The sequence below is a fragment of the Pleurodeles waltl genome, chromosome 9, assembly GCF_031143425.1.
Source record: "Pleurodeles waltl isolate 20211129_DDA chromosome 9, aPleWal1.hap1.20221129, whole genome shotgun sequence".
Classification (NCBI taxonomy): domain Eukaryota; kingdom Metazoa; phylum Chordata; class Amphibia; order Caudata; family Salamandridae; genus Pleurodeles; species Pleurodeles waltl.
This window is the reverse complement of record NC_090448.1, coordinates 638,992,224-639,008,965: the sequence shown is the minus strand read 5'-3', so window position 1 is coordinate 639,008,965 and position 16,742 is coordinate 638,992,224. Positions and strand designations below refer to the sequence as shown.

At 44.5% G+C, this 16,742-nt stretch overlaps 1 protein-coding gene across 2 annotated transcripts in view; it reads left to right on the top strand.

Moving 5' to 3' along the window:
- Positions 1 to 16,742, top strand: part of PPP5C (protein phosphatase 5 catalytic subunit) — a 269,413-nt gene that overhangs the window by 91,405 nt on the left and 161,266 nt on the right. The window lies entirely within an intron of this gene.

Sequence of the window (16,742 nt, the reverse complement as noted above, 5' to 3'; positions counted from 1 at the left end):
CCTCTTAAACATGCGGCTGCCGGATTTAAATGTGCGAACACGGAATACTGAGGCAGCATAATCCTCAAGCCATCTCGGGCCTCTTCAATCGTTTAAAAAAACAAAACAGAGTGGGACTCATTAATTAGATTAGGCTCCGAGGCGAGAATTATCTGGTCCAAGGGAACTGAGGCCAAGACCCGCAGAGGTGGGAATTGAACCCTGTTCTTGGGCCAGATCTCTGCACCAGGGTCTGCCGCTCTAACCATTGTGCCACACTGCTCCACTTCTTAATGCCACTCAACTTTTTAAAGCAACTCAACGTTTTAAAGCCACTCTTGCAGCTTTCTCCCTATGTGACGCTTTTTCGTGTTTCTCTCCTCTGTCTCTCATTTGTCCCTTACTCGCAGTAAATGCTTGAGGCAGAAAATTAAGTGCCAGTGTTCCGCACCGGAAACAACAAGCACAAATTATGCACTGATTTTGAGTGATTTTCCTCTCCCCTACCTGGCAGGCTTCTAGAGGAGCTGTTCCTGCCCAGTAAGTTTAAGTATTGAACGAGTATTAACTCGAGGGAACAGGGATCCCACTGACCCTTTTTTCCGGGCACAGGTTTAGGAAGAACAAAATTGACAGAAAAGCAGATGAAAACTTTTTTTCTTGGTTATTATAATGAGCCGCCTCTGAAAGTCAAGAGAAAGTAGTGACTTGCACTGTCCCCCTTCATGAGCGGTGCTGTTCATTTGAACACTAAAAATAAATGCATTGCCTCAAAGGCCACTGCACCTATAGGCCAAAATATGCCCACCCTTCAAACAATTCCAGCCAGCTAGCGTCCCTATCCTTGGACATGTTCAGGTAGAAATCTTTTCCTGTTGTTTGGCTGCGGTTGCCGCCTTGAGAAAGAGCCCGGAGTTGGTACTTTGCAACTCTGACTTTGTAAAATGTCCTGTCCGTTATTTTGTAATTTTACAGTTACACTTATGCCATAATAAAAATGCATGGATAATTTAGATTAATCTAATCGACCTTAAAATTAGTTTTACCTTATGGGTGATATTTCGGGCATTTATTACAAGGGAGAAATACCGGCTATGCCTGGTTGCCCTTTTGTTTTGCTGCCATGACTCAAACATTGGCTATGTCAAAAACCTTCTCTCTACCCAAAGGCAAAAGGTGGGTGCTCTCGACGGTTAGGCAGCAGATTCTCTTTTTTTCATCCAATGCAAGCACTCCCTTCTCTGGAATTTTATCAGCTGTGAATGAAAAAGGTGATTGCCCCCACTTCTGTCACTGTACCTAGTAATAACCAGCCAACACCTTTTGCCAGGTTTTTTTTTTTTTTTTTTTTTTTTTTTTTTTGCAGGTAAGCGTCCTTGATGGGTACATGCCTGAGGTGCTCTTCTACATCTGAATGCTGTTATCTGAACGAAGCTTTAATTACAGGTTGATGAAAAAACTATCAGATGCAAGTTGTACACTGTAGGAAAGTACCATCTTGCCTGGCATGTTACCTCCATTTTTACTGTATGTATGTTTGTTTTTGCCTATGTGTCACTGGGATCCTGCTAGCCAGGACCCCACTGCTCAAAAAGTATGCCCTGTATGTGTTCCCTGTGTGGTGCCTAACTGTATCACTGAGGCTTTGCTAACCAGAATCTCAGTGTTTATGCTCTCTCTGCTTTTAAAATTGTCACTGCAGACTAGTGACTAATTTTACCAATTCTCATTGGCACACTAGTACACTCTTATAATTCCCTTGTACATGGTACTTAGGTACCCAGGGTATTGGGGTTCCAGGAGATCCCTATGGGCTGCAGCATTTATTTTGCCACCCACAGGGAGCTCAGACAATTCTTACTCGGGACTGCCACTGCAGCCTGAGTGAAATAACTTCCACGTTATTTCCCAGCCATTTTTCACTGCACATAAGTAACTTAAGTCACCTATATGTCTAACCCTCACTCGTGAGGGTTAGGTGCAAAGTTACTTAGTGTGTGGGCACCCTGGCACTAGCCAAGGTGCCCCCACATTGTTCAGGGCAAATTCCCCAGATTTTGTGAGTGCAGGACACCATTACACGTGTGCACTACTTGTAGGTCAATACCTATATGTAGCGTCACCATGGTAACTCCGAACATGGCCATGTATCGTGTCTAGGATCATGGAATTGTCACCCCAATACCATTCTGGTATTGGGGGACAATTCCATGCATCCCCAGGTCTCTAGCACAGAACCCGGGTACTGCCAAACTTGCTTTCCGGGGTCTCCACTGCAGCTACTGCTGCTGCCAATCCCTCAGACAGGTTTCTGCCCCCGTGGGGCCTGGGCAGCCTAGTCCCAGGAAGGCAGAACAAAGAATTTCCTCTTAGAGAGGGTGTTACACCCTCTCCCTTTGGAAATAGGTGTGAAGGGCTGGGGAGGAGTAGCCTCCCCCAGCCTCTAGAAATGCTTTGATGGGCAAAGATGGTGCCCTTTCTGCATAAGCCAGTCTACACCGGTTCAGGGATCCCCCAGCCCTTTTCTGGTGTGAAACTGGACAAAGGAAAGGGGAGTGACCACTCCCCTGACCACCACCTCCCAGGGGAGGTGCCCAGAGCACCTCCAGTGTGTCCCAGACCTCTGCCATCTTGGATACAGAGGTGTGAGGGCACATTGGACAGCTGTGAGTGGCCAGTGCCAGCAGGTGACGTCAGAGACCCCTCCTGATATGTGCTTACCTATCTCCGTAGCCAATCCTCCTCTGTGGGCTATTTAGGGTCTCTCCTGTGGGCTATTCCTCAGATAACGAATGCAAGAGCTCACCAGAGTTCATCTGCACTTCCCCTTTTTACTTCTGCCAAGGATCGACCGCTGACTGCTCCAGGACACCTGCATAACTGCAACAAAGTAGCAAGAAGACTACCAGCAACATTGTAGCGCCTCATCCTGCCGGCTTTCTCCACTGTTTCCTGGTGGTGCATGCTCTGAGGGCTGTCTGCCTTCACCCTGCACTGGAAGCCAACAAGAAATCTCCCGTGGGTCGACTAAATCGTCCCCCTGCCAACGCAGGCACCAAACGTCTGCATCACCAGTCCTCAGGGTCCCCTCTCATCCTGACGAGCGTGGTCCCTGGAACACAGGAGCTGGATCCAAGTGTCTCCCAACAGTCTAGTGGCCCTTCTGTCCAAATTTGGTGGAGGTAAGTCCTTGCCTCCCAACGACAAACAGTAATCCTGTGTACTGCGTGAACTGCAGCTGCTCGGGCCTCTGTGCACTTTTGCAAGATTTCCTTCGTGCACAGCCTAGCCTGGGTCCCCAGCACTCCGTCCTGCATTGCCCAACTCGCTGAGTTTGACTCAGACGTCTTGGGACCCTCTTTGTGACTCTAAGATGACCGCTGTCCTCAGATCTTCTAAGTGCCTGTTCAGGTACTTCTGCGGGTGCTGCCTGCTTCTGCGGGGGCTCTCTGAGGTGCTGAGCGCCCCCTCTGTCTCCTCCCCTCCAAGGGGCGACCTCCTGGTCCTTCCTGGGCCCCAGCAGCACCCAAAATCTCCAACCTCGACTCTTGCAGCTAGCAAGGCTTGTTTGCGGTCTTTCTGCGTGGAAACAACTCTGCATCCTCCAGCACGGCGTGGGACATCTTCTGACCAAAGGAGAAGTTCCTGGCACCTTCCGTTGTTGCAGAATCTTCGGCTTCTTCCACCTGGAGGCAGCCCTTTTGCACCTTCATCCGGGGTTTAGTCTAAACCCCCCCACCCCCCCCCCCCTGACACTTGCATGACTCTTGGACTTGGACCCCTTCCTTTACAGTTCTTCAGGTCCAGAAATCCGTCTTCAGTGTTTTGCTGGCAGTTGTTGTCCTTGCAGAATCCCCTATCTCGACTTAACTGTCTTTCTGGGGTAGTAGGGTAACTTTACTCTTACTTTTCAGGGTCTTGGGATGGGGTGTCTTGGACACCCTTAGCGTTTTCTAACACTCCCAGCGACCCTCTACAGCCTACACTAGGCCTGGGGTCCATTCGTGGTTCGCATTCCACTTTTGGAGTATATGGTTTGTGTTGTCCCTAGGCCTATTTCTACCTATTGCATCCTATTGTGATTCTACATTGTTTGCACTACTTTTCTAACTGTTACTTACCTGATTTTGGTTTGTGTACATATCATTTGTGTATATTACTTACCTCCTAAGGGAGGGTATCCTCTGAGATACTTTTGGCATATTGTCACTAAAATAAAGTACCTTTTATTTTTAGTAACTCTGAGTATTGTGTTTTCTTGTGATATAGTGCTGTATGATATAAGTGGTATAGTAGGAGCTTTGCATGTCTCCTAGTTCAGCCTAAGCTGCTCTGCTATAGCTACCTCTATCAGCCTAAGCTGCTAGCACACCTCTATTCTACTAATAAGGGATAACTGGACCTGGCAAAAGGTGTAAGTACCACAAGGTACCCAGTATAAGCCAGGGCAGCCTCCTACATAAACTTTTTAAAGTTCTCAGTAAAGACGATAGTTTGGAACAGTAATTCTCAAAAAGGTGCATAGCGAAGCAAGAGTCTGCAGGAATTGTTGGAAGATGTGGCGCATCCTGTGGTGAGGGGTAGGTGAGAACAAAAAAAAAAAATCTGAATGTCTTATATCTGGAATGTTGTATATAGGTCTAAATTAATAATTAAACAAATATGGCCATACATGCAGTAAACGTCAATCCTTGGCAAAGCCAATAGGTTACGCCTATGCAAAATCTATAAGCTTTGTCAATGTTTTTACATGTTGCACAGCAGTTGTGCTTTTGTTGAACATACCATTAAGTGAATAAAGAATGCTATGGCCCGGTCAAGGCTGGCCACGTCAGCACTTTTTATTTTTGTAGTTTAAGCCATGTTATACAGTAGGTCAACTGCTATGGAACATTTAAAAAAAAAAAAAACATTTACAAAGCCAATAGATTTTGCATAGGCGAAAACTATTGGTTTTGTCAATGCTTGTTCTTATTTTCTCCTCGTACTTTTTTTTTTAAAGTTTACCAGTTATTCTTTCTACTTACTTCTATTACGGATGTTTGTGTTCCCGAAATGTTCACTTTGCCCTATTCTTGTACTTAACATGACTTGTAGGCCTGACTTTGTCCATGGAAGAGTCAAAAACGGGACATAGAAGTCAATAGCAATTTCATTCTACATGTATGGAGACTCCTAGACTCTAGGGATAGGGACTATACCTCTACATCATTTGTACATGGTATGACCATGGAAGAGTCAAAAACGTGACATAGAAGTCAATAGCAATTTCATTCTACATGTATGGAGACTCCTATACTCTAGGGATAGGGACTATACCTCTACATCATTTGTACATGGTATGAGCACTTGAAAAGACTACTTTTTGGTTGCACAGGGGTTTTTCTTAATAGGACCTCACGTAATATTTTGAAGGGTGGTATTTCTGAGCAGGCCCCAATAACAGGTTACCTAACAATGGTTGGCTGCAGGAATGGTAAAATCAAGGGGTGACCTTTTGTGTGATGCTTCTCTGCCTTGTAAACCGAGCACAGAAAGACAAACACCTTGAAGACCGAATTGGAAAGATAAAAACTGGTTTACTGCCACTTAGATGCTGGAAATGCTCTTGAACTTAAGGCTGTCATATTTGGCCTCCATTCCCTTTTCATGACCTAAGTGGAATATGATGCCTGATGCATAAAATGGAGGCACTCCATGTATGACGAAAAATGCAGGATTCTGCTTGCATGAAGTTACAGGAAAGGGAATCCAGTGTAGCTCTTCCTGTGACCAGACAAGAGGATGGTTCAGTTCTCAGACACCCTTTTGACATTTCAAACTGATTCACATTGTATTTTGCCAAGTTGTACGACATCCAGCACTTAGCCACACACTGGAGGAACAGTTTTTGTCATTAAGCTATCTAGCAATATGAAGTGAGAATTAGACGAGCCTGTAATGACAGACGAGGTCCAACTGTCCATTGAAGAAATGAGTACAGGAATTCACTCAGGGGGCCATGTTTAAAAAAAATTAGTATGTAAAATAAATAAAATCTATACCCCAGTGTTTCTGCTAGTATATAACCATTGACTGTAGCAATGTAGCAAGATGAAAAATAGATGGCATAATGATGATGACATGTCTGCTGAAACTGTTCTAAATGCCGACGATGTACTACTTACCTATTCCAAACCTTCAATAGTAGTAGTGATTCCCAAATTAAGTTTTTCTGCCTTTTCCCGATACAGAATTCATTGGACATAAAGTAGGGAGTTACTTCTTAAGAGTTACTAATAAGATTCACATCTGGACGTTTTCCTTGCAGTGGGTCCATAAAAAATCTTATATACTTATCATCTTTGTTAATCAGGGCCTCAGTGACATGGTATCAGGCAACACTAAACCTCCTCTAAACACAATGCCCATTGACTTACAGCCGTAGACGTGGCCAGGGGGGTCCTGGGCGCATGGTCAACTTTGTGGCTTGGTATGGCACCCATAATATGGATCCGTTGCATTGTTGTTTTTGTCTTGAACCCACTATGGACTTGAAGGAGGCACGGTTACAGGCTATTTGTCAGACCTTTCAGCCCTTTTTCTCTTACCGGACCAATTGTCCATTTTCAAATCACCAGGGCATTAATTTGGTCCTTACTTTTTTTAGGTACACCCCTTTTGAGGCTTTGCACAGCTAACCTCCATGTCTCGTGACGCAGAAGACGTTCTGTCTCATTGCAGTGACTACAGCTTATCACGTAAATGTGCATAACATTTTAGCCGCTGTGCCTCATATCCCCACACCAGCTTTCCCCTTTTTTGGCTAGTTAGGGTAGTTCATGCCTAGGCCTCCATAACTTTTTTGTCAACATAAGGTTTCATGTCAAAGATGTGTCCTTACTTTTTCCAAAATCCTGGTGATTCCAAAGGTATATGGATTCCCCTGGAATGGACTCAAGAGATAGCCAAAGGATAGATACATTTTGAGTTTTTGGGGAAAAAAGGAAAAAGTGCTCTGGATAAGTGTCTTTTTAATTAATAAAAATGGCATCAATGATTGGTTTGCTGTGCTAAAGTCACCATCTTTCCAGCTTTCAGGAAAATGCAGAGCTGAATCAAAACACCATTTTTTTCCCCCCACAGTTTTGAAGTTTTTCAAAGAGGTAGCCAAATGTTCCTATTTTTGTGCTTTCAACCTATTACCAGTTGATGGTGGCAACCAGTATGAAATGCATTGGTGATCCATGAAAACTAAATGTTTCTGAAATGTGGACACGTTTCAGAATTCACCAAGGGGTCATATGTGTAGATCCCTCATAGTTTTCTCAACTAAAGTGCTGAAATAAAAAATATTGAAAACGAGTAGGAGAAAACCATTTGTGACAGTGTTTTCCTCTGTAACTTTCTGTCATGATGGCCAATTAAAAAAAAAAAGTAATGTTTCCATTACTTTTGCTAGACCCTTTTGATTGTGGTGATTTATAGAGTTTGTATGTTGTCAAAGAACCAGAGGTACCTAGAGTCAACAACTGACCTGCACTGTACAGTAGTTTTTCATTGTGTACTGAGCATAGACCAATTCATACGGTGAACTAAGTAGAGTGAAAAATAGATGTCAAAACAGCCAGTGCATTTCTGAAATGGGCACAAGATACGGAATTTACGAGCAGTGGGGTTGTAGCGTGAATCTGTTTTGGATTCATGTGCTGTGCATTATTCTGCCATCTAGTGGATGGGTCTGTAATTGTCCCCCAAAACTTTTTTTGTCCCTTCTTTGTTTGTGTATTTGTTGTTGTTGGGCATCAACGTACCTCCTTTTGGTTTCCCCTGTGACGTTGTTGCACTTCCCCTGGAAGTTCCCACCTTTGGTCGCCATCTTCACATTCTTGTTTAAACCGTTGGGTCTGGACGCTTGACAAAGGATCTCCAACACTTGGAAGAAAATAGCACGAAAATCACAGAGAACATTGCCGAAAACTTGACACAAGAGGCAGCTGAACAAAAGGTACTCGCTTGGAAGACCAAAGAAGAAGGCAGAGACTCTTCTTCGAATTTTTCAGAGAATGCCCATGCAGAGGGGGCTCCCTGGACAGCTTAATGGAGAACACGCTTTTCCAACCCTGTAAAGAATTGCCACCACAAGTACTCTCAAAAGGACAGTCATCTGGCTGGTAATCTGTGCTTGCTGTTGGACCATTGAATCGAGGACTGCAACACCTGCGCCACATTTGCACAGAAGATGCTAAGCGTAAGACTGAGGCAGAGGCTGGCCCATCATACCTTGCAGAGTCAACATACACCCCATTCTCTTTGAGATTTGAGACTGGAAAATGATGAAGAGGAAAAAAGGAGCAGAAGCAGTGGAGGTCGACTTGGAAATCGTTGACGCAGAAATCCAAGGGGTCAAAGACTTGCATAGACATGAGGTAAGAGAACCATCCACCTACAAAAACAGACCAGAGTCATGTAAAACTGACTCTCGAACTTTAAAGGGTGCCTCAGAATAAAAGAAAACTATGACCACAGCCGCAACCCAAAATAAGGATCCCCTATGGACCCAAGAGCAGGAGAATGCAGGGGGGAACATTCCTGAAAAAATCAGTTATCGAAAGACGATAGGGGCACAAGGTCTCGACGCCCAGACACAAGGTACATTTAGCAGCTATAGTGGCTTACACAAGTCGAGACCTAGTGAAAAGGTTTTTTGAAGGAGCAAAGAAGATTGCACCACCAAAGAAGGTACCAGCTCCTGCTTGGAACTTAAATTGATTCTCGCACAGTTAATGAAGAGTCCTTTTGAACTGTTAGATTAAGCAGATGTACAGATGCTCACTCTAAAGACTGCCTTTCTAGTGGCTAAAACTTCCCTACGCAGGGAAAGCGAATTGCCGGGGTCCGACTTTACAGGAGCTATATTTTCAAATACACAAAGACAGGATTGTGCTGAGAAATGACCCTCAGTTCTTACCTGAAGCGATTTCACAATTACACATAAACCAGAGTATACAAATGCCAAGTTTCTTTCAAAACCCAGAGAATCAGGCAGAAAGAACATTCCACATGCTAGAAGGGCAGTGATGTTTTATACTGGAAAGACGGCGCTCTTTAGGAGAACAAAACAACTTTTTGTTTCCTTTGGAAACACTTTTCTAGGAAGACCGGTAACCAAGAATTCAATTGCAAGATACACAGCATGAACAATTCAATTATATCAAAAGAATGCAAGGAAACCACTACAATCCGCTCAATGATCTCACTCAACAAGGATAAAAGAAGCAATTATTACCTTTCTAGCGAATGTGCCTTTACAAGGCATTTGTATGGCTGCAACATGGTCATCGGTTCGTACTTCACTAGACACTGCTGCATAGATGTACAAATGATTAAAGAAGCACAAGTGGGACAAAACTTTTTACAACATCTGTTTAGTAATCAGTTTTCATCTTCAACCCAACCATCTCAATAAGAACAAACTGCTATAGAGTCAATGCATAGCATTTGAATCTAGAAAAGATTCACACAGCAGAAGGTAAAGTTTCTTACCTATCGGTGTAGTTTTTTTTTGCTTGAAGATTTTTCTGGATTCACAAGCAGCCCACCCACTTCAGCCAAGAAGATGAAAAAGAGAAAATAGTCTGAAGATGGCGACCAAAGGTGGGAGCTTCCGGAGGAAATGTGACAACATCGCAGGAGACACCGAATGGAAGTACGTCTATGCCCAGCAACAACAAACACAAAAACAAAAAAAGGGACAAACGTTTTTGGAGACCTTTCCATACCCAACCAATAGATGTTGGATTAATGCGCAGCATGTGAATCCACAAAAAAGTTTTCAAGCTGCAAAACTACACTGATGTTATTTATTGATATGTCCCTGAATTTGTGGATCCCCGTAGGAGCATATGGTTTAGAGGGTATTTTTCGTAATGTCACCTTTCTTACACACTGGCTTCCATTTGGAAGGCACAAATGCAGCAAAATCCGATTGGTTATCACAAATATCCTACTATTCTGTGCTTCTACATGTCTTCTGATAAAAATGTGGTACCTCATGTTTGTGGTTACTCCTAGTGACTGCAACAGGAAACTGCCCAAAACACAAGGGTACATCACATGTATCCACTCGAAACTGACCAGTTTTTGCAAAGTGGGTAGACCTCTTCCGCGACCTCTCAACATTCCCTTCCAGACACTTCTTTACTGTCCTCTGTACGCTCCCCGCCCCTCCCCCTCCCCTCCCCCAGTGGCCTAAAACCATTTCCTACCTTTTTGGGCATTCCACTACTCTGATAGATCTTCTCAGCTCGTTGACACAAATCCAGGTCTGTTTCCCAATCCACCACTCTCGGAGGGACGATCCATTCCCTAGGCCCTCTGTATGTTAGTTTTTGCCACTCCAGCTTCCAGCATCAGCCCTATCTTTTGGTATTTGGGCCTTTCCTCCTCCCTGGTCACACACAAGATATGCCACTGTGCCTCCAGTGGTACAGCCAGGCCCTTGACTCTAGCCATGATAGTGTGCCAGTATTTCTGGGTTATGGGACAGCCCCATAGTATGTGGGAAAAAAAAGCCTACAGTGCCCCTGCAGCACAGGTTTGTGGTGCATCTCCCAGGCCAGTGCATAAGTGGTCTGGAGGAAAAGGATCTATGCAGTATCCTTGGCTGTATTAGATGGAAGAGTGCACCGGTAGCTATTTCTCTAGGACTTAGGATAGCTTCCACCTAGTCATCATCTTCTGTAAGCCCCAAGTCAGTTTCCTGTGCCTCCCTTGGCGCTCTCAACCTGTCTGGAGAGCTGTTTCTTAGCTTTCTATAGATAGGTGATGTGGCTTTGTCTATCATAGGGTCCAGCAGTATTCGGTCGTCTGAGAGCATGTATTCTGGCAGTTGCTCTCCCTTACAAGACGTATCACTGCAGCACGTGCCCCAACTGTAGGTATCGAAACCTTTCAGAATCTGCCATCTGATAGTCTGCCTGCAGCTCCTGAAATGTGATTACTGCCGGGTCTCTCCAGATATCCCCAAGATAGTCAAGTGCCCAGGAGCCCCCATTTGTGGAATCCCTTCAAGTTCCCGACCTCCTACAGCAGATCACTGTCCCAAAAGGGGTTCTTGCCTTTAGCCTACCATCCCATCCCAAGAATCCAGTGGCTTCATGCCACATCCAGACCACTATCCACTTATGTGATGGTAGCTTCCCTTCTTGTCCCCTTCAGTACAATATTGATGGGTCACCTTGACTTCCCATTGCCTGACAATCCACCCGACATGGAGGTTTCTCTGTTTCTGAGAACACTCAGTCATTAATTGTAATTGATTGGGCTGCCCAATAATATTTCCATATATCTGGGACTGTGAGGCCCCCCTCAAATTCCCTTCTCTGGAGCTTACTTAGTGCTGTTCTTGAACTGCCCCCATCCTATAATAGTTTACACAGCTCACTGTCAGACTTCTGAAAGAAGCCTAATGGCACCTTGTTTGGGGGTTTTTACAAAATATGGAATAGATGCAGGAGGGACATCATCTTAAAGAGAACCGCTGTACCCTTCAGGGACACCGGGAGCTTCCTACAATGGGCTGCATTGTTCCGCAATCTTTCCAGTTAAGGGAATAAGGGCCAGATGTATCAAAGGTTTTTACCCATTCTGTGTCTTTGGGAAAAAGTGTTCGTACATATGGCCCTAACTTCTTAGCCAGGAATTTGTCAGCGTTCCATGTTACATGAATGCCTAAATATTTGAAAACATATTGTACTGTCAAGACTGCACTCCTGGATGACAGAGCGGTTATATCCCCAGTAAGGGGAAAGGTTAGGGACTTATCCCAATTGATTTCTTATCCAGAATAATCGCCAAATATCTGGAAGATGTGCAATAGCCTGCCAACCATAAGGTAGGGATGTGTGACGTATAGCAGTATGTCATTGGTGTATAGAGAAATTTGTTCATCCCACTCTCCCTCTCCTGTAATACCCTGAACAAGTGGGTCTTGATGGATCCAGGCCACCAGAGGCTCATGTGCCAGTGCAAACATTATTGGGGACTGTGGATATCCCTTCCGCGTGCTTTTGTACAGGGCAAATGGATGAGATAGTGTGCCATTAACCCTCACTTTCGCCTTAGATCTTTAAACTGGGGTTTGGTCTGCGATTCTCTGTTTGGCTCAAATTCCTTTATCGTCAGGGCAGCAAATAGATAGGTCCACTCAATGCTGTCAAATGCCATTCTAGCATCTAACAGGAGTAGTTCAGCCTTTTCCAGTCATTTGGCAGCAGTTATGTGTAGCACCTCATATAGGTGCCTTAGAGTTAGACGGGTGCTTCTGTAGGGCACGAATCCTGATTGGTCAGGATGGCTCACTGAGGTTATCACTGTTTTAGTATTTTTGCCATGGCCTTCACCAGCACCTTGGCCTCCAGGTTCAGAAGTGTCATCGGCCTGTATGAGCTGCAGTTCTTGTGAGGCTTGCCTTTGTTTGGATAACCACAGTGTTTGCCAGCCCCTGATCTTCAGGTAAGCAAACCATCTTCCTGGCTGCCTGGAACATATTTAGCAAGGGCTTTGCGAACTTGTCCATGATGCTTTTGTACAGTTATACTGGGAGACCATTTGGACCCACAGCCTTCCCAGATTGTAATTCTTGAATGACCCTACTATATCTTCTAGAGTCACTTGTTTTAGTTTACCCTTATCTTCAGCAGAGATAGTAGGTAGAGAGAGAGATACTTAAGGAGATCAGCGCAGTCCTACCCAGACTTTCAGCAATAGATGTGCTTGCAGTCTTGTTGTAGGCTGAAAATACCTGTGCTATGTTGTCCTTGTTGTTTATACTGGCCCATTTGGATCATTAATTTCGTGGACCCAGTTTCTTCCCTTCCTCCTTTTTTCTAGCCAGGCTATCAATTTGTTTGCTTTATCAACAACATCATACAATCTGTGTTGAATCACTAGCCCTTGTGCTCGGGCCGTATTTTCCACTTGGTCCCCAAACTCTTGTTGCTTAAGATGTAGTTAGTGAGACGTGTGAACCAGGTGTTCCCTCCTTAGGCACCTGAGCCTCTAGGAAAGTGATCACCCTCTCTAACTCCTCACATCCCATTTGATGTGCCTTCATTTTCCTGCCTATCGGTGCCTGAGCGTGGCCCCAAATAACTGCCTTCATAGCTTCCCACACGATGCAGTCAGTCAGCTGTCTCCCCATTCTCCTTCAAATATTGATTTGTCCTTACCCTTATCTTGTCCACAATATTTTTTTGCCTTAAGTGCCAAGGATCTATCCTGGGAGGCAATGTGTGTCTCTAATAGGACCTTTTAGCGGTATCTCTTTGGGGAGTGATCTGAAATGCTGCACGCTCTGTGTGCTGTTACAGAACAGGGCTGCATGTATGCAGTGGATGAAAATTTGGTCTAATTGGGAGGAACTGCCATGTGCTGCAGAAAGTTAAGTGAATTGTTGCGCTTTGGGCTTATGTTTGTGCCACAAATCTACCTGCCCCCTTGCGTCTACAACTATGCAAAGTGTGCTAGTATCAGTACCCTAGGGAGATCTGAACGTCCAGTCTATTCCTGAGTTCATTGTCGCGTTCATGTCTTCCCCCGCCCCCTGGTGGCATCTCGAGCAGTAGGGCACTAAGTGCTGGCATTGTGTCAATGTGGAGCTTCACCAGCATATATGCCAAGCATATGTTAAGTGTGTGGCCTTCCCATGTGCCTGTTTGAGCTTTATATCTACCAAGTGAATCGCTCCAAGTGTGACCTGGAATGAAGGGCACCAATGTTTTAATAAGTATGCCTGTACACCCCTCAAGCCAGTAGTGAAACCTGCATGGGCTAGGCGAGAATATCCAAACCTATAGATCGCCTTGTAATCGTTGCCTTTTAAGTGAGTCTCCTATAGGAGGATCAAGTCTGGGCATGCCTCTTAAGATATTCTAGTACTATGGTGCGTTTAACTTTATTGTAGCCCATTGATGTTCCACCTTACGATCTTCAAAGCAGAGCACATGTGGACCTCGATGTGGTTTCTAATCGAGGTGTTGCCCATTCCTACAAGGCAGTGATATTTTCTGACTCCTTACCGTCAAGTGCCCTTCCTGTTCCTTGTTGCTAGCGCCGCCGAGCTTAAATCAAGTAAGATATGCAGTCTCAAAATTTTATAGCAACAAAACTCTACCCTCAAAAACAACACCACCCTGCTACCATGCATTATAAGAGACACTATATAGATATTCCTGCTGTCTAGTGGGCTTCCTGCCCACCCTAGGTGGCAGATTGTGGAAAATTACCCAGAGAGGTGGTGTAGAAATACTGTTTCCCCTTTTATTAGGTGTGGGGGCATGACCATGCCAATTCTGGCCACCCCCCACCTATCTATTGCTATTTTAAAAATAAATCCCTGGTGCCTAGTGGGCTTTATATACCTGAGAGGGTAGATTGGGGGAAAATTCCCCCATCTGTCATGACCATACAGCATCCTCTGTTTCACCACAAAGGGAGAAGAACAGGGCAAATGCCCCCATGCACCCCTGGGATACTGTTTATCCTTTTATTGACTGTGAGGGCCTGACCATGCCCATTCTGGGCAGCCCCAAGCCTCCATTTCTAATTTAAAAATAAATCCCTGGAGCTCAGTGGGCATTCGCGGGGGGTCAGGGGTTAAAGACTTAAGAGGGAGCACCTTGCTCAAGGGCCTGCCCCCACTTTCCCTGTTGCTTAGTGGGACCCCTACTTGGGGACTGTCGACCTGTGGCAATCCCCAGAAGGGATCCACTGAGCAGAGGTACCATTGGAAAGGGGAGATTGTCCCCGTTCTGGCGATACCTCTTCCATAAGAATCAGTTCTTGGGGGCTGAGATACCCCTCCGACCACAGATTCAGTGGAAGTGAAATAAGATCCTTTGTCTTGTTTTACTTTCACTTTTGCCTGAAATCACGTCCTCATGCTCTGCATGCTGATTATCATTCCATAAAAAAAAAGAAATAAAGCTCAGGACGCTCTTCCTGAGCAGCCCAAACCTAGGGGGAATAAAGAGAAACATTCTGGTGCAAAGCACTGGGGGGGGCTCTTATAGCCCCCCCCCCGCTGGACTGTAAGAAGTTTAATCCCTTTGCTGCAGGTGTTGGCCATAGGTTCTTTCAGTCCAGCTGCCTCACACCACCTTCTTTCAAGACAAGCTGGTGCTGAGGACCAGGGTGGCCTTTTACCAAAGGCTGTGACTCCCTTTGATGTTGGACAGTCTATCACACTTCTAAACGTTTTTGCCACCTTCTCACACTCCTCAAAAAAAGTGGAGTGACTCCATCTTTTGAACTCCAAAAGAGCACTGAGCTTTTACATAGATCATGCCAAGGACTATTGTGTGGGCCATCAGCTCTTTGTAGGCAAAGAAAGGCAGCAGTTCAGAAAAGGACTTTGTACAGGCAGTTGGTCCTCTGCTTCAATCTATGCATTGTCTAAGGAGCTGCTTCCAGAAGTATTGAGGGGTCATTCCACCAGAGCCAACGCTGCTTTAACTGTCTAAGCGCACAGAATGCATGTACTGGATATTTGTCAGCCCACAAAGTACATATCAGTGCATATGTTCATGAAGCATTACTGCCTTGACAGTCAGGCCCAATGAGAAGGCCATTTTGGCCATTCAGTCTTGCAGAACATTTTGGTTTGTCATTCCACAGACCCACCCCCAATATAGAAACTAGTTTGGTATGTATTCTGAAAGTGAAGAATCTGCGGTTAGAAGTATCTACAGAAGAACAAGTTACTTACCTTTGATGACGCTCTTTCTGGTGGAGTCTCTATCTAACCCCAAGTTACTCACTGCATTTCACCTCTCTTTTTTGGGATGGCTTAGAGCACTACACACTGGCACAGATAATTGTTTTTTTGGGCTCCACGTCAGAGGGCAAGGACAGAGTCAAGAACTTAACTGACCTCCACATACCAGGGTGGTGCATATGTGTGACCATCTCTTTCAGGGGAAACAGACCCATGCCATCTAACAGTGTGAAACATCTTTCAGATTCCTGTTTAGCACCTTGGCATGTTTTAATATTCTCTAGATGAGGAATCTAGCTGTAGATTATCCACCAGAAAGAGCATTACTGAAGGTAAGTAGCTTGTTCATTTGACTCTTTGGTTTCCTATGAAAAAGCCGAACTTTATCTTTGTGCAATTGTTGCTGATAAATGATAAAGGGTTTAAAAAAAAAAAAAAAAAAAAAAAAAAAAAACAGTGACTTAAGTAAGATGTATGGTTTTCTGTTAGTCATTCTCATAGACCGTTTTACCTGGGCTTGTACAATAAATTGAAAGTCCTTAGTTTGTAGGAATGGGTTTTTAAGGAATGCAGAACTGTTGTCAGTTTTTGAGTGTACTCAATTTGTGAGGCGTTGGAGTGATGGGGATCAATCCACAAGCTCAGTGACTCAACAACATTGGAGGTAGTAGGGAAGATACCTTGATATTGAGTTCAGAGTGGCAATCTATGTTGAATTTAGTCATATGGTCATCATAAAAATCAATTTTGTTTTCCCCAAACTGTGTTATACTTTAAAAACCAAAATGTGTACAGATTAGATGAGCAGCTTTTTTAGTGGGTGTTTACCTTAGAATGAGGATATTTATAAAAGATGCAAAAGACAGCACAAATTAATTACTCCTCATAGTGACAGCTAAAGTCTTCCTTAAGATTAGAATTAATGAGTGCTGACCGTAGGCAGACTTTACCTCTGTCAATAGGTGGAGGCCAAACCGATAAAAGTGCTGAGAGCTAATTAAATTAA